This window comes from Malaclemys terrapin, chromosome 8 (assembly GCF_027887155.1).
Source record: "Malaclemys terrapin pileata isolate rMalTer1 chromosome 8, rMalTer1.hap1, whole genome shotgun sequence".
In the NCBI taxonomy this organism is placed as follows: Eukaryota; Metazoa; Chordata; order Testudines; family Emydidae; genus Malaclemys; species Malaclemys terrapin.
Genome location: NC_071512.1, coordinates 96,959,598 through 96,978,092, shown reverse-complemented (window position 1 = coordinate 96,978,092; position 18,495 = coordinate 96,959,598). Strand labels below are relative to the sequence as shown.

The 18,495-nt window shown below is 43.6% G+C and overlaps 2 long non-coding RNA genes across 2 annotated transcripts in view; one reads left to right on the top strand and one right to left on the bottom strand.

Moving 5' to 3' along the window:
- LOC128841473 (uncharacterized) overlaps positions 1–18,247 on the top strand; it is a 152,130-nt gene extending 133,883 nt beyond the window's left edge. Inside the window, exon 3 of the long non-coding RNA XR_008445848.1 lies at positions 18,020–18,247. This is a non-coding gene — a long non-coding RNA (uncharacterized LOC128841473). The remainder of the gene's footprint in view (positions 1–18,019) is intronic.
- LOC128841472 (uncharacterized) overlaps positions 1–18,495 on the bottom strand; it is a 61,103-nt gene that overhangs the window by 18,777 nt on the left and 23,831 nt on the right. The window lies entirely within an intron of this gene.

The following is an 18,495-nucleotide window of genomic DNA, read 5'->3' as shown; positions in this document are numbered from 1 at the left end:
TTAGATTGCTGATCTATTAGAGAACATACTCGTTTCAAGTCGCGCGATGTTTTGTTACAAGGTTGTTTGGCTCTCTCCGCCCGCCCAGCGTTCCAGCCAGGGAGCGGGTTGGGCCATGGAGGCTTGCCCCACTCCACCTGCCCGGCATTCCAGCCAGGGAGTGGGCAAACCCCTGACCTCACTCCCCGGCAGGAGTGACAGGCAGGCAGAACGGGGCAAGCCCTGACCCTGCTCCCTGGCTGGAATGCCGGGTGGGCAGAGCGGGGCAAGCCCCCGCGCCTGAGCCCCGCTACGCCCCTGCCTCAACCAAGCTTCACAATCATCATTGGTGAGTACAGTATTAAATTGTTTAAAATGATTTCAAATTTATCCTGTATATGTATATAATTTCTTTTGTCTGGTGAAAAAAATTTCCCTGGAACCTAACACCCCCCCGCCCCTCCCCCGCATTTACATTAATTCTTATGGGGAAATTGGATTCGCTTAACATCGTTTCTCTTAAAGTAGCATTTTTCAGGAACATAACTATGTTAAGCGAGGAGTTACTGTATCTCGGTCATTTCCCAGAAAAGAAATGCAAACTATTAAGGGCCAACTATTAACTGGCGCAGTTCCATTGGCTCCAAAAGTCTAAATGGGGGAGACACATCAAGTGGCATTCTCTGAATTCTTTGAAGGTGTTACGGAAAGCTTTAAAATATTTTGCAATATATATAGAGAGAATATCATAGAGTGCTAGATAGTAGGCAGAGATACAGATATCAACATAAGAAAGAAAAAAGAAGACTTTGGAAAAAATGGTTGTTTTATACATTTTATTAGACTGAAAAGGAATCAGTTGAGAAGGATACTACACAGACACTTTGGAAGCTGTTAACTGCTTGGTGGACATTCCAGTAGGCATGTTCAGTTACTCCTTGTGTCTCTCACTAACTTTTGACATCATACCAAGTCCCAAAAGATCTCTATTATTAAAATATCCTTGATTCTTAGACAGACCCAAGATATTTTGATTAAAGGAGGAGCGCTATTGTGACTTTCCTTCCTTTATTGCTCCACCCAAGATAAAGTGGACAGGATGTTGTACAGCATTGTGCCTGCTGTCAGTGTATGGTCTTGTGAAAGGTGCTGAATTTCAAATTCTGTACTCTCATTGCACTGCATATATTTAGTGCCAATGTGATTTGTTTCACATAGAAAGCTGAACAAAAGGCTAGATTTTCAGGATTTCCTGCTTGTTTCTAATATGCTCAATTAATACCTTTTGTTTCAAAGTGAATTATATGAGTGACCGAGAGTTAAGGTCCTGATGCACCAAGGCACTTCAGTATCTGCTAAAGTTTATGCTTAAGGAAATACTTATTTATCAAAGCACGTAAGCATGTATTTAAGTCCCATTGATTAAAACTGGCTTTTGATAGGCCCTAAAAGCTATTCAGGTACTTCCTTGTAGTTTTAATGATAGAGGTTTTAATTTGTTTCATATTTTCTTCCTACATTTCTATTTTTACTTTTCTTTCTTATCCCAAACGAGCTTGTGACCTCAATTTCCATGCAATTGCTTGGATCAGCCAGCAACAGATACTAAATTAACAAGGTTGTCTGGCAACTAGTCCTTGTCCTGGAGACTGAACTTATTGCGAGCACTTGAATGATACAGTCATCATCCACAGCCCTGGGCATGTGATGAATGATAAGAATGGAATTCTCCTAGTTATTTTGCAGTGAGATGCTGACACGCAAACAATTGGCTGTAGGCACATGAGCCACAGTAGCCTCAGGTCAAACAGAGTCAAAATACAGCCTTGTAGTAAAAGCTTACGTTCCAGAAGAGCAGATATGTTATAGTATCATTACGACCCACATCTTTTAGAAGCGTATATTTTTGGTAGCTCTCACTTCTGTCTTATCTTTGTTATGTCTCTGTGGAGAGTCATTGTCTTCATTTTACAAGACACAATCGTCACATGTTTTCACGTTTTACTGTCCATCCCTCATTCATCGCAAAGGGATAGTCCAGCTGTGAAAGACAATATGAGCATGCCCTTCCCTCTGTGAGAGCTTCTGCAGGAAAAGCCCCAATGATGCACACATCTTCCCTGAAGAAATTTGTCAAAGCACTTCAAAATCCATCACAAGAAAAAAATTTTTTAGAACGTTATAATACTGAAAGGCTAAAACCTACTCCGAAGAAAATGTCTGATAAGAACATGGGCGGTGCGGATGGTTTCCCAATAAAGATTCTGCCATTGGCATGGATCAGTAAAAGCAATGTGAATTTTTAGCAGCAGTTATATTATGGGATGCAAAGTGACCTAAAAATATATACCATTTCAAGCAGTTAATATACATATAAAGGCCAAGACCAAGGTTTGCCAACCCCAGTTATGTAACTAGAGATCATCATTAAACACACACAGTCTACTGAGGACTGTTGCATCAGCCCAGAGTGACCACAGTTCATGGTGTCCCACCAGGCATCATGTAGTGAAGTTCCCAGATCTAGCTCTGTCCTGCAAATTCAAAATCTCTGGGACAGTCCTGTGGTCAGCACCAGGTAGGATCAGGGTGTGCACCCTTTGGGTCTTGATGTAGAATTTGAGAGAACAGTGTGCTGGGGTATTGTTGTTCATTCTGGTGACATGGTCGTACACAGGCAATGTAAAAAGCGACTGAAGGCAGGGAAGGTCTCTGCAAAATTATGACATTTTTCTCAGAAGTCAAACTGCTTTATGCTCAGGATTTGCTGCTGACAGCGCATATGGTATGCCTCTAGCCTCTCCGAGTCTGCCTGTAAGAGAGTCCAGGTTTCTGATCCATATAGTATACAGATTTGAGAGATCCTGAACTTCGTTTCAGTGCAAAGCTGGTTTTGCATCCATAGAAGCGAGACTTCATGCCGGAAGGGGTGAGACCTATTCGCCAAAGAAAGTCCAGTTTGCTGTGACCATTTGAACTCTGCTTGCTGCCTAGGTAGATGAACTCATCAGTGCTCACCACAGTACTAGATGCCACCTACACCAGGGAGTTTGGTGGCCTAGCTAGGAGGTTCAGAACCTTGGTCTTCTGCCATGAGAGGTTCAACAACCCCATAGCATAGGCAGCATCTTGAACGCCTTAGAGGGTGGAACACTGACTGTTCCACCAGCAAGGCAGTGTTGTCAGCATAGTCTTCATCGGTGAAAGACACAGAGGTTAAGCGACTTGTCCAAGGTCACATTGGAAGTCTGTGCCTGAGAAAAGTATTAAATCTAGATCTCAAGTCCCAGTCTGGAGCCTTACAAACATATTAAGAAGAAGAGATTGAGGGTCAGTAGTGGAATACGCACATTTAAACTTTTCAATAGAAAAGAAACATTTTCAGCATTCCTATGGAACACTTTAGAAAATCACAAACTATTATGCTAAATTATACAAAAACTGGAGGCTTTCAGCCAATGAGAACAAAGACTCCATATCACGTGATTTCTCAATGAAATGGCCACTCTTCTCAGTGCAGACTGATTCTATTTTCTCATTTCCTTCCCCGGGATTTCCCTTTTCTTCTGATTATCTCCTTACACCTTTAACAACATTAAAGTTTCTGCTTCCTGCTCCCATCTTGGCACCTCTGCCCCGTTCCATGCTCCCTCCCCATAACATTTCTTAGGGTTAGTTTGAGCCTTTGCTCAAAGCCCTGTGTAAGGGGTGGCACATAGCTTTGCCACTCCAAGAGCTACCCTGGGAACGAATTGTGAGGTTCTCCTTCCCTGTTCCTGAAGGAAGTAATTTGAACCACCCCCTTTCAGGTGCAGATTACTTCCTCTCCATTGCATCCTGCCAGTTTAGCAGGGTGGGTGTGGAGACCAGGCTCCTCCCAATCCCCTGTTTAAAGTAGAGAGTCCCAGACATGTAGCTCCCGTGTGTTCAAGCTGAGATGTGCATAGTAGGCTATGCAGAAGGGTAGGCTTCCCCTCCACCCTTCCCTTACAGCGGTATTAGAATCAGGCACACTCTGACTCTTAATTAAGAGAAATATTTTTTTCCTTAGTCATACCCGTTTTCTGTCCCCTGTGCCCTCCGTCCCTCTTCTATTTACAGAACTCTGGAGCTGAAGGCCTGCAGAACTCTGGGGCTATTCAGAAGCCAAACACTGATCTCATCTGAACGTGGCAGACAGCCCTGACTTTCTAATGGGCTGGCCCAAAACCCTGGATCCCTACATTTCAAACTCCGGAACGTGAGCTGAATGTGCAGTGTGAGATTCCCTCGGCTTCTCGTGCGGAGTGAGGAAAATATGAAATACGGTATAATCTGTGCAAGCTCATTGTACCATCCCCATTCTGCCTGTTGCCCAGCATGTCAGATTCAGCTGCTGCTGATCCATCTCTCCCTGAAGTCAACGGCAAAGCTCCCATTGACTTCATTGGATGCCGGTCATTGGCCTCATTCGGCAGGTCCAGGGCTGAGTCACTCCCTGATCATGTACATGGCCTCTAAGGGCCCAATCCTGCATTACTGAAGTTAATGGGAGTTTTTAATGGGAAAAGGAATAGGCTTCTGGGGTTTGATCCTGGGTCTGACTCTACAAGGTAGTGAGCACCTAAGATCATATGCCCTGAGACTTGCTCTGTGCACCACTTACGAAGTTCTGAGTCTTCTAAACTTCCTTGGAAGTCAGTAGGAGTGCTTTGCAGATACAGGCCTTAAATCAGAGGACCAACGTGACTAGAGAGTAATCGGGGATTTTGACAATCACCTTACTGACCCTGATAGCTGAACTCGGCACTGGGGAGTAGCATACAGGACAGGAGAAACAAGGCAAGGTGAAGTGTACTGTGTTTAATAGCCTTCCCCATAAGGGGGCGGAGAAGGACAACAGGACTGGTACCTTGTTTTCCTTGGCAGTTTGAATACATCCGGTTCCCCCGCAAGGATAAACTACTCAGCCAAAATGGATTATTGCCTCATAAAAAGGGGCACCTGCTCTGTTATCCCTTAAATGAAAAACAGGCCTAAAAATATATGAATAAGCCATGTTGTTTTAATGAGGCATGGAAATGAGCTATCACTGCCAAAACACTACCCTTTCTCAACCGCCTCTTCTGATTACAAGAACTGTAATTTGTTAGCTCCTGGCTTCCTGTTATTAAGCCAATTGTTCAATTTTCAGGAAGCTTTGGGATTGTAGTCTAAAGCTGAGGGGATGAAGATAGGGCAACACGGGCCTAATCCTACTTCCATAGTGAACCATGAAAGTCTGTTAAATTAGGGAAGTTTTAGTATTCAGATAGTATTTATATGTGGCAGGTGCTCTGTACGGAGAAGCAAGGAGGTGAAGGCCATGCCATGAAGAGAGACACACTATAGGCCAGCCTTTATCACCAAGCAGAATATGAAGAATGACTCACTCGCTGAGTTTCCTTTGCGGAGTTATCCCCACAGCCTTGTACTTGTTTTTTTCCTTAGAAGCCTGGAATAGCTCTGAAAAAGGCACTCTATTTGATGGAAAAAACAAACAACCCTTGTGTTTTCTTTGTATATTTCACATGCTTGTAAGGAAAGAAATTACTTACCTAGGATAAGAAGATTCCTGCCTTTTATTAAATATTAAACTGAAAGAGAGAATACCTTCAGGAACAAGCCTATATACCTGGCTTCCAACAAGGCAACCGCAAAGTTCTCTTTACCTTAGGAGCTGTGGCCTTTTTTCCCTGCTGGGTCACTTGTTCTTTGCAAAAAAGCAACCATTTCAAGAAACCATCCAGGCACAGTTGGGTCTCAGATAACTGTGGTTATTAAATATACACCAATATGCAGCTACATGGCTCTGTTTCTCTGACTGGTTTCTGGAAGCTTCTAAAACACAGCACATGGTTTTGGCGGGGAGGGATAACTCAGTGGTTTGAGCTTTGGCCTGCTAAACCCAGGGTTGTGAGTTCAATCCTTGAGGGGGGCCATTTAGGAATTGGGGCAAAAATCTGTCTGGGGATTGGTCCTTCTTTGAGCAGGGGGTTGGATTAGATGATCTCCTGAGGTCTCTTCCAATGCTGATATTCTATGGTGAGCACCACTATAGGGCTCACAAACTATTTAACAGGGATACTGTGTTATTCCTATGCACTACACTCCCCATCAGTAAGAATTACCAACCTCAAAGATACCTTCTGAGACTTCATTCACCCAAGTTTACCAAGTGTTTTGAGATATGTAGGTGAAAGAATTATGCCTTCCCCACTCCTCTGTGTTCCTGCACAAGGCCTGGGTACAAGCAGGCCATATGTCTGTCTGGTCTAGAGTTTTTTATTATTCCCATCATCATTGTATCTAGGTGCCATTACTATCACAGGGACAATTTTCAAAGGGACACATAGTAGTTATGCTCCCAGTTCCCATTAATTTTCAAAGAAATTGGGCATCCAGCTGCCCTTTGTGCCTTTGGAAATCTACCCCATATATGTCATAATAGTATCGGACTACATATGGGCCTTATTCTATAAGTCGCCAAGGGCTCTCAAATCCCACTGGAGTTGAGGGTTCTTAGCACCATGCAGGATTAGGCCCTAAGGTAATAAACTGTAACACTAATACATGTGCACCATGAAACTTTCATTTGTGTGGTATGCTGCACTAATAGTGGCTACATAATTATTAGTGCATAATTTGTAACATTCTTAAAATGATAGTGGAACTGAAACTGGTGGTGGTGTGAATATTTTGAATGTATTTTCTTCTCTAGCAAAAAAACAACAACAACATCAACCAGTGCTGTGGTATTTTAAATATATCATAATATATGGGTCAGATCCTACAAACCCTTACTCACATGAGCAACCCCTCTGTCTTCAAAGGGGCTACCTGCAGTGACTATATTTTAAAAGTGCATATGACGATCTATTGTCCCATGTAGGCAATAACTTTTCCTACTTGTGGAATATAGACGTTAGTGGGACGTGTAGTTCAGATGAAATATTATGAATATTTTCCCCTCGGTGATGAAATGTTCTATTGCGCCTGATATGGGGACAGTTTTTGATATAGGCCGAATGGTTCCTAGGATGTACAATTCTTTCCACTATTCTAAACATTACTGTTTTGCACAAGGTGTATTGTCCCAAAGCTCATTGTATTAAACTGTAGAATCACTGCTTTTGACCCACAACAGAGTAAGGATATGACACATCGATTAGGATATATTTAAAATACCATAGAACTTGTTGCCATTACTATGTTTTGCTGAAGAGTAGGATATATTAAAAATATTCACACTGCCACCATTTGCTCTGGAAAAGAAAACCATACAAGTTTCTTTTGGAGGGCATAATTGAAGTACTAATACTACCTAGAGGGCTGGAGACTTAGATGAGGATTCACACACTCACCACGTTGTACTTGTCTTATAAAGCATATCCTATTAGCTGACACATTCCTTCAATAATGTAACTTGAATTCCTTGATTACCTCCATGTCAAAAATAGCGAGTCAGCTATAACATATGCGTCAACAGGGTTTAAAGCTCTATTTGTTTACTTATCTAGACAGATGTTTGAATAGTTTCTGTAACTTCCAGTAAAACATAGCAGACAACTGTGAAGTTTGCTAACCCCTTGGTAAAGCAGTCTCTTTGGAGTCATTAGTTCACCACAAGATAAACTGCAGTAGTATGCCATGCTTCCACTCCCAAGTACTAGGCTGACGGAAAAGCTCAGCATGCCATTCCCACCAGCAAACAGGGATTAGGTTAATAAACTTCCGCAGTGGAGATTGTGTCTCTGGTTTAGATCAATAACATTAAAACGAGGACAGGCAAAGCATTCTACTCTGTAATCTTGCTTTTCTCATCAGACACATCTTTTCTTCTACTGTCTTTCTCTCCAATTAATGATGCTGAGCCCAGTCCTCCGCTAGGGTGCAATATTGTGCCCCGTGAGAAGAGCTGTGCCAAAAATTCACCAACCGTGCAGTTGGGAGCCTCACTTGTTTGCAATCATGTGTTGGCTTCCATGCTCAATACTTAGCCAGGAGTGGCTGGTAGCAGACAGAATATACATCTCTACCCCGATATAACGCAACCCGAGATAGCACGAATTCGGATATAACGCGGTAAAGCAGCACTCCGGGGGGGCGGGGCTGCGCACTCCGGCGGATCAAACCAAGTTCGATATAACATGGTTTCACCTATAACGCAGTAAGATTTTTTGGCTCCCGAGGACAGCGTTATATCGAGGTAGAGGTGTACCATGCCCATGAAAGGACCATGGGTACATCTTCACAGCAAACAGGCAGCAGCGCATTTCTGAGCCCAGCTCAACTGACTCTGATGCTCTGTGAGGAAGGTGTCTTAGAGCCCAGGCTCAAGCCCAATGTCTGCATGCTATTTTTACCCTTGCAGCCAGAGCCCTGCTAGCCCGAGTCAGTTGAGCCGGGCTCTGAGACTTGCTGCTACAGGGGTTTTTTGCATGTAGCTATATCCAGTGTGGCTTAAATTCCCAAACAAGATGGCTAGGAGAATAACATTCAAGCCCTGGGCCAGCTAAGGCAGAAGAGGGGAAAGTTGACATGTAGCTATGTCACACAGTATCTACTATGACCAATGGCTATGCAAGGGACTAGTTTTGGGCAGTTTGAACAATCCAACCACCTGCTATTGTCCTATAACTGGGACCCTGTATATCCCATTTGCCCCTGGCACATAGGACGTCATGTCACATGGGTATGGTGCAGGGTGATCAAACTTTTCATCATAGGAACCACATCTTAATCGAAACATTGTCCGGTGGATGCCTCGCCTGCCATTTGTATGGTCTACTTCCCTTCCTCCTCAGGGTATGTCTATACTACCCGCCGGATTGATCTGGATCTAGTCTAGACGCGATAGATCGACCCCCGAGCACTCTCCCATCGACTCCTGTACTCCACCACCACGAGAGGCGCAAGCGGAGTCGATGGGGGAGTGGCAGCAGTCGACTCACCGCAGTGAATAGATCTAAGTACATCGACTTCAGCTACGTTATTCACGTAGCTGAAGTTGCCTATCTTAGATCGATGCCTCCCAACCCCCCAGTGTAGACCAGGCCTCATAGTCACCCAGACCACACCCCTGCAATTTAGGATCACACAAGAGCACTGTAGAATGGCACTGTAGACAACCACAGTTTGAATATGTGTCACCTGCCCCCTTTTCCATTACTCTGCATGCCCTCTATGAAACAGTAGTACAGACCTGGCCTGGACCACATAGCTTGAGGGTGAAATTCACCCCTGTGCAGAGGTACAGCACAAGAACTAGGCATCACATAAGTGCCTTGTGTTGCCTCTCTGACCCTGGGCAACATCTCGAAGCCCCAGCTTCTGTGTCTAATATGCTTCATTTTCCTGCACCCAGCAGTTGCAACCTTCACTTTTTCCACACTCGTACTGACCACACAGCTGGCTCAGTGCTGGGGCCTCAGTTCTTTAATTAATTAATGGAGATATCCCATCTCCTAGAGCTGGAAGGGACCTTGAAAGGTCATCGAGTCCAGCCCTCTGCCTTCACTAGCAGGATCAAGTACTGATTTTGCCCCAGATCTCTAAGTGGCCCCCTCAAGGATTGAATTTACAACCCTGGGTTTAGCAGGCCACTGCTAAAACCACTGAGCTATCCCACTCCCCATAAGGGAAGGACAGTGTAGACAAAAACTTCTGACATTGCCCAGCCCGCAGGAAAACAAGAGATGTGCGTGTTTCATACCAGGCCTGAAAACTGCCTTACTTTTAGTCCTTCTCTCTTTGTTAGTATATAATTTGCTGCTGTTTTGGGAATGCTATGAGCCTCTGGGTTTGGGGGAAATTTTCAAAGGCAGATATGGGAGGAAGGTACCCGACTCCCATTAACATTTTCATCATCATCATCACACCTAGCTCTTATATAGCATTTTTAATCAGTAGATCTCAGACCATTTTACAAAAGAAATGAGTATCATTATCTCCATTTTACAGATGGGGAACCTGAAGCACAGAGTGGTAAAGCAAGTTGCCCAAACAAGCCAGTGGCAAGGCCAGAAATTAAACCCAAGTGTCCCGAGTCCCAGTCTACTTCTCTATCCACTAGGTGACATTGCCGCTCTCAATAGGCAGTAGGGTACCTAACCTGTGTCTTTGAAAATCTCCCCAGGGGCCTCAGTTTTTTAATTCTCACTCTCGGCTCCCCACCCCTTCCAGGAATTCATGCTGTACATATTTTTAAAGCAATTCAGTTGTCTCTTTAAAGTTATGAAATGGAAGCGTTCTTTCTATGAATTGTTATTAGCGCATACTGCACCTGTAAAGGATCGTTACATACTGAATGGATTTGAGCAGCTTAATTGTCTAATACACTCAGCATTAAGGGCCTGATCCAATAAAGCACTTAAGCATATTCTATCTTTAAATACATGGGTGAGTCTTCACTGGGACTGTTCAGTATTTATGGTTATAAACATGCTTAAATGCTTTGCTTGATCAGGGCCTAATTTTCTAGCAAAACGTGTCCGAGTCACTTATCACTCTGTGCCTCTATTTTGCCATCTGTAAAAAGGGGATAATGATACTCTTTTCCTTTGTAAATTCCTTTGTAATGTGTCTTCTGTTCCATCCAAAACAGTATCACCCATAGAAAAGTGTCAGGGTTGGGGATTTTTCATCATTTTAGTTTTATAACACCAATGACAACTTCATCTAGCTATTGACAGAGAATATTCTCCACTTTGGTCATTATTATTTAAACATAAAGCCAACCTAACTTCACACTGAGGGCCACAGGTATGCGAGCTTGTAATGTCAGAATGAACTTGCCTGGTATCATAAGGGAGCCATATTGCTCTGGGGTTTTGAATGTTTAACAATCCATCTCCTGGGTCATCATCAGGATCTGAATCTGAAACTTTCAGCACTAAAAGCATGGGCCTCTACCACTTGAGCTAAAGAAATAACTCTATGAGCTGCTAGCAGTAGTAGGCTGTTATCCTCTGTGTGAACCAGTCAATTGAGTGGGACATAGCACAGATGAGTAACATGTTACATATGCAAAACAACATGGATCTGCTGGATTGTGAAGCCCATCCTCATTTTCTATTACAGTGTCTCACACTCTGGACATTGTAGATCACACTTGAAATAAGTACCCTGGGAAGGACAGAGCTTCTGTATTCCGGACAGCTGTATCCTAACATGCATTTCTCAAATAATTTAATGAGAGATCATCTGTTCTAGTTATATATGATGAGAAGGAAAGTGGCCAAAGCATGGAAGATTATATTCTAATACGGAAAAGAATCCTTGGGGTTAGAATGAGGGAATATGTTGGCTAGAGGACCCCATAAAGTCTTCAATATTTCATATGCTATAGCCGATGCTGAGAATTTTGGGCAGATGGACAAAGAGATTCTTGAGGGCAGACTTCCCTCAAGCTCCAAAATACACATTTTTTATTGTTTGAAGAGACATCTTTAATGCTTGCAGTGGAAGAGGCTGTTGACTCTCAGACCTTCAGGGAAACATTGGACTTTTTCCATTTATGTTGCTGGGCTTGGGGAATATTATTCATTTTCATTCTTTTAAATTAATTTCCTAGTTAACTCTAAGATGTCTGGTTCTGAATTTGAGGTTTCCATTTAACTTGGTGCTTTCGGGGCTTCTACTGCCAAGGATACCCTTGAAGTATGTTTTATGGTTCTCGTAGGGCCAAGGTTCAGACAGCCCTATACTCCCGTTGAAGTCACATTGAGCCAGTTGTGTGTGTTGGGGCTTTAAAGTCAGTGGAAGTGGTATGCACTGAACACCTCACAGGATCAGCCCCTAATAACTTTCCCTGTTATACAATGACACTTATTATACACCCCCACAAAAAAACCACAATAATAAGGTGAACATGTTCTCATTGTTTAATAACACCTAAAATGCTGCAACTGAGCTGCAGAAGAATTTGAAGCCCACATCTGCACTGACTCACACCTCATGCAACACCACTAGGTTTGCATGGCATGAATCAATACGGAATTAGACCCTGAAGGCCAAATGCTCTCTCCATTCTACAGGTGCAATTCGCATTTCATTCAATGCAGCTGGCCCCCATTTAACCAATAGAAGGGGCTGGTTCTAGAGTTTAAAGCAGAGCTGCTGAGTACTCTAGCACCCCTAATTGTGTGAGTGCATGTAGCACGTGCAGAGGTGTAGTCCGGGGCACTGGAGGACACCGTTAATACTATTTTGCAGTCTGAGCACCATTCAGATATAACTTTTCTCATGCAACTTTTTATTACGTGGTATTAAAAGGCTATTTTCTTATGCAAAGTGAAAATTGCTCTCCCCCAGAATTGAATGTGGTGCAGTGTAATGCTACTTCTCGACCACAGAATTCTAGAATGAGTAACCCCAGAAATAAATCCAAGTATTCACGCACTGATTTTTAAATGTTTAAGAGCTTGATCCTCAGCTGTAGGTAAAGAGCTCACTGTGCAACTCGAGAGGCTGGGCTGGGTGGTGCAAAACTGGCTTTGATCCTCATTTATGTTAACTTGCATCCTGGGAGGGCTGCGCGCTGGGCCTGAAGGCTGTTCTAATTTATAGCAGCTGCCAATGTCTCTCTTGTGACTGCTGGGGGTCACTGGATCATGGGGAAGCCCTAACCGCATCCCTTTTCCTTTGTAGTCATGCTTTATTCTGGCCACACGGTGTGTGTGGAGTTGTTGTGCTGGCTGTACACCACTGGAGGATTTCCCTGCACTAGAGTGATCCTCCCATGGACAGATATACCAGTTTTCGGGCTGCCTTGTGTCAGAGGAGTGGCACAACGCAGACCGTCACAACTGAGGACTGGGGCCTAAATCATTTTTAGGTGCTGTATTCGTTATACAATTTAAAACAACTGCTTAGCACTGAACCAGAAAAGAGCAGTTTAACTTCATACTTCGATCTGTGCGCAGAATTGATTGCTACCATATATACACGAAGAACATCTTTAGTCCCGTGAGTATCCCCTATTCATTCATGCATTTAGCCCCATTGACTTCAATGGCACTTGCATGGTCAACAAGTCAGACTAGAACAGAACTGGGCATTTATTAGCAAGAGGGACAGGAAAAGAGGACAGGACTGGATTTCTCAGTTCAAATAGCAGCAAGACGCTCTTCTGCTGAGAGATAAACAAACTATTAAATCATGATAGTTCACCAGTGCCAGACTGATATGTTCCTCCTTCAAAAATAATAACTGAAAAGAAATGAAAAATAGTTTTCCATATGCAGCATTGCTAGCACTCTAAAATGAGTAATTTGGAGGCACCCTTAGTATTTTAAGATCCAATCCTTCTCTTGAGGAAGTTAATTGCAAAACTCTCCATTCACTACAATGTGAGCAGGATTAGCCTCTAAAAGTTGGAAACTCATATGAAAACTGGGCTGATCATGATTTAATAAATGATGAGTAAAGACTTTGAAATGATATGTAAGATTCCAGTGGTACGTGGGCTAACGTTTGGAGCACTGCCACACGAAGGTCAAGGATGGAAATAAATCAATGGCTAGCAAATTGCTCTTGTTAACTTGGCTGTACTTTTTGCCCGATAGTCATTCTGGTGATACTCAAAACTCAGGGACTCAATTTGTCAGTGATGTGGCAGAAAAGCAAAGTACAGAACATTACAATGCAGACTTTTGAAAGGGCTAACTGGAGCCTCTCAGGAGAAACCCTGCTGTGCACAGGGAATCTTCAGCACATTGCAGCTGCAAATACGTTGTCTAGTACAAGAAAACTTGAGGGAGAAAAAATAAAATCAGATATCAGATATCTCATGCCAAATGAAGTCACTTCTAGAAAAACGCAGTCAAGCCCTTGATTTATGTAATCCACTGGTGAGCATGTCACCAGTCCCCCTCTATGCCTGATCCACAGAGAATATGAGTCTGTACAGCCCCACCTATGGAGCCTCTGTTGTTTTATTCAAGCTGTAGTAGTTCATGCTCTGGTTCAATCCCTGATATGTTGGCCAAGGTGGCAGCTGTCACACTCAGACTGCTTTGTGGTGACAAAGGAAATCATATTCTGATCACATTGATATGACCCTTCTATATTTTACCCCCATCCAAACCTCCCTCAACTCCCCCACCCACTTGTTCATCTCCTCCACTTTTTATGTCTTGTCTGTTAAACAGTAAACAGCACCTAGAAAAATGGGGATGCCCATATGATTGAGGCCTCTATCACAACCACAATATTAAATAATAGCAATCACTTCAGGATTGGACACTAATGCTGCTCCAGGGCTGACTGGAGTGGAATGTTGAAAAGTGGAAAGAGATATCCCTCATCCTCCACAGCGGAGGTGTTAGCGTGTTGCCTCTTTAGGCTCCACCAGCTCCAGAAGAAGGGAGATGTAAATCAGCTTCTTCTACAGCAAGGATTCTCAAACTGGGGGTCGGGACTCCTGTGGGGGTCGTGAGGTTATTACATGGGGGGGGTCATGAGCTGTCAGCCTCCACCCCAAACCGTGCTTTGCCTCCAGCATTTATAATGGTGTTAAATATATTAAAAAGTGTTTTTAATTTATTAGGGGGGGTCACACTCAGAGGCTTCCTATGTGAAAGGGGTCACCAGTACAAAATTTTGCGAACCACTGGACTACAGCCTCCAGATCGGCCTTAGAGCAAAGGGACTTGAAGACTGAAATATGCTTTCACCCCTATTCCAGTCAGATTCAAGTGGCTGAAATTGAAATAAAAATTAATGGAGATATCCCATTTCCTAGAACTGGAAGGGACCTTGAAAGGTCATTGAGTCCAGCTCCCTGCCTTCACTAGCAGAACCAAGTACTGATTTTGCCCCAGATCCCCAAGCAGCCCCCTCAAGGATTGAACTCACAACCCTGGGTTTAAGGAGGCCAAACCACTGAGCTATCCCTCCCCCTTAAGCAGCATGGGGCAACCGTTCCCTTGTTGCTAACTGCTTTTTTCTGGCCTTTGGCTAAATAGAGAAATTCAGTTTCCAGGGCCATCAATCCAGCAGCTTTGCTGAGCATTATCCACACTGCAGAAGGGAAAAAATATTTTAAAAGCCTGAGAATTTTCTGAACCCTCTTGTGTTTTGTGGGTGTTTTTACAGCTATCCCTTTTATTTACGTGCACTGTGAAACCAGCTGTTGTGGCCTATTTTGTCCTCTCCTCAGTCAAACACCCCCAAAAATGTACAGATGATCATTTACGCTGGCAGCGCACTACACCCATTATCATTTCTGAACTGTTGCATTTTGTGAGTGCTCTTTGGCAAAAGGATTTGTTGTGGAGACAAATGGTTTACCACCCTCGTGCAAAACAAGTATTTTCATCGCCATCTGATTGTTCAAAGCACAATAGCATTTTTTTTTCTTATTTAATTCCTGCTGGATCTCTTAGTAAATGGCATGTTACACGGGAACATGTCCATCCGTAATATGAATTCAGGGCAGCGTGCCTGTGCTTTGTGCATGTTGATCTTCACATAACTTCAGATTTTCCAGATGTTCAAAACAGAAGCACTTATACTTCGGAAGTCCTTTTCTAATGTGTTTTCTTACAGTTATTAAAATGGGAAGGATGGCTCTGTCATTTGCTCTATGGCATCCAGAGGTCAGAGTACCCAGCAGTAGCAGTTCATATAGAGCCTGTTCCACTCCTAATGCATCACATGAGGTTTTCTTTAAAGAACATGCGCTTTTCATGGTGACCCAGACTGGGAGGACGTGGGCTGGTTATTAAGCATCCAAATAAGAAATTTTTATCAGCAATATTTTCCAAAAAGAATGCAAAATGGGGGAAAGCATTAATAAAACTCTATATTTTTAATGAATAGGATTTTATTGCGGGGGAATAGATAAGGAAATAACAGGGCAAAATTCCTCAATCTACATTACAGGCCACGTCCTCGGTTAATGTAAATCAGAATATTGCCATTGAAGTCCATGAAACTTCACCCGTTTACACATGCTGAGAATCTGACTCCTCTTGCCCGAACAGCTGCCCATGTGAGCACAGAACTCCTAGTCATACCAGTCAATGCAGCTAGAGCCTAAGATGATCTAAATCTATGTAGTTCCATTGACTTCAACAGAGCTATGCCCATTCACACCAGCTGAGGAGTCAGCCCCTTAGCACAACTGCAGAATAATGAGAGAGATCAGAGCTGTGAGAATCAGTGCAGGCAGTTTTGCCTGGGGATTTGATGTGAAAGAAAGAGAACCATCCTCTTTTTGCTGAGATGTGGCAGGAAGATTCCAGATCAGTGGTTCTCAAGCAGAGGACCGGGGCCCCTTGGGGGGCTGTGAGCAGGTTTCAGGGGGTCCGGCAAGCAGGACCAGTGTTAGTCTTCCTGGGGCCCAAGTAAGAAAGCCGAAGCCGCGCTATGCGGGGCTTCAGCCCAGGGCCCCAAGTTCTGCCACCTGGGGTTGAAGCCGAAACCTAAGCAACTTAGCTTCGTGGGGACCCCTGTGGTGTGGGGCCCCAGGCAACTGCCCTGCTTGCTACCCCCTAACACTGGCCCAGGCTTTTATATACAGAAAACCAGTTGTTGTGGCAAAAGTGGGCCATGGACTTTTTATATCATGTTGGGGAGGGAGCCCTCAGAAAGAAAACAGTTGAGAACCCCTGTTCCAGATCATCATAAGAGATTGTTGGGGTACCACTAAAAACAACTAAATACCAAGGCCCAAAAACCAAAGCACCTCAACATTTGTAACAGGAAAAACACTGACAAGATTTGGCAATATAGAAGTACAAAGTTTTTGGACTTTGAGTAATGTAAAAATCTCCTGACAAATCTGTATTTGTAGAAGATAAGAAATGTTGACATTAAAGAACCCATAGCGTGCTCTCCAAAACCTTTCTAATAGATTAAGGGGGAGGATAATACACATATACAGTACTGACTTATAACGTTGAAATATAAAATTGAGGTATGGCTAATGATAACATTAAAGGATTTGCTAGCTATATTTTAATAAGTTGTAATTATGGATAGGTCATAAATATAGATAAGAATACACATGGGCATGGCATGAGTGTGTTTTTGCCAAGTGTCCTTTGACATAAATTGCTGCTTTGTTTAAAATAATGTTTTTGTAGACAAGGTAAATAATGTGTCATGTTGGAAGCCGTAAGCTAGTTATTTGTCATTTGACAAATAACTGCCCTCCCTTTTTTTTTTTTTTTTTTTGAGAAGCTCAGAAACAGAGTGACCCAGGTTGTCTTGGCCCAGAAGCTGCAAACCCAGCCAGAAAAATGTAGAAGTTATGCAAAGCTTGTGCATGTGTAATGTCGGGGTTACATAAAAATCAGTGGGTCATCTGACTGGAGAAAAGTTGAGTAATGGGGCATGTGATAATGTATGAGAATCCTAGTGAATATGGGCCTGTGATGGAGTATACAAATCCCACACTGGAAAGCGAGGGGTTAACCTGAAAAGCCTGCACAAGCTGGAGGTGGGGCTTAAAAAGGGGAGCAGAGTGGCTCAGAGGCAGGTAGTGGAAGGGAACAAGTGGTGGTTCTGATGGGAAGTACTGCCAGGAGCTCATTGCCTGGGACCTGACAGCACAGAGCTGGGCAAACCTACAAAGGAGAGTCAGGTGACTGAGTGTGCAGGCCAGAGGCTCGAGTGAAGATTCTTAGATTTACTCAGTGAAGTTAAAGAAGACTGGGTAGGAAGTGGTCTGGGGGGTGACTGCTTGGCACCCCAAGGTGCAGAGTGTAGCTGCCCACCACTGGGCCCTGGACTGGAGCCCAGTAGAGAAAGCGAGCCCGGCTCCCCTATCCACTCCAAGAAGATGTAACAACAATAGGAGCCTTCACCTTGGGTGAGAACCCAGCTGGAGAAGACCTGGAGTTCAAAGGTCCAGACCCCAAAGTCTCTGTGCTAAAAGGGAAGGACTGGAAACCCTTGGGGGGGGGGGCGGAAGGGGGTTGAAAGACAGGACTGTGTTTCAGTGGGGAGACGACTCACCACCCTTATGTCTGACCACTAGGTGGCACTGTTCATGACTGTTCACATTCTACAGGTCCCAAAACTGGAAAAGCACCAGACCAGAAATTAAAGAACAGGACGAAAGGACCAGACCAGGAGATCAAGGGAGGTGACAGCTATCATGGAAGGTGAAAGAACTTGCCGATACCCTGGAATGCAGTAACTTGGGCCCATTTACCTATTCTGTCTTGTCTGTTATTATGTGTCTGGCTTAAATGTGTGTCCAGGCATTATAACAATAATTCTGTCTGAAATTGTAGAAATAAAGATTAAATCTGCTTAAACCTAAATGGGGTGGGCTTGTGACTCAGTTTCCCACTTACTCCAAACCAGAACAGGCCAGAAAATTTTCCATTCAAACCCTCCCAGTTTTGATGGTATTTTTTAACAGCTCTACTCCAAACATTGTCCACAATGATGGTTCGAATTTTTGAAGAAATCTGCTTTGGCTGTGTTCAGATCACAGTTGCCAACTTTCACGTGGTAAATAAGCACCCCAACTTTCACAAT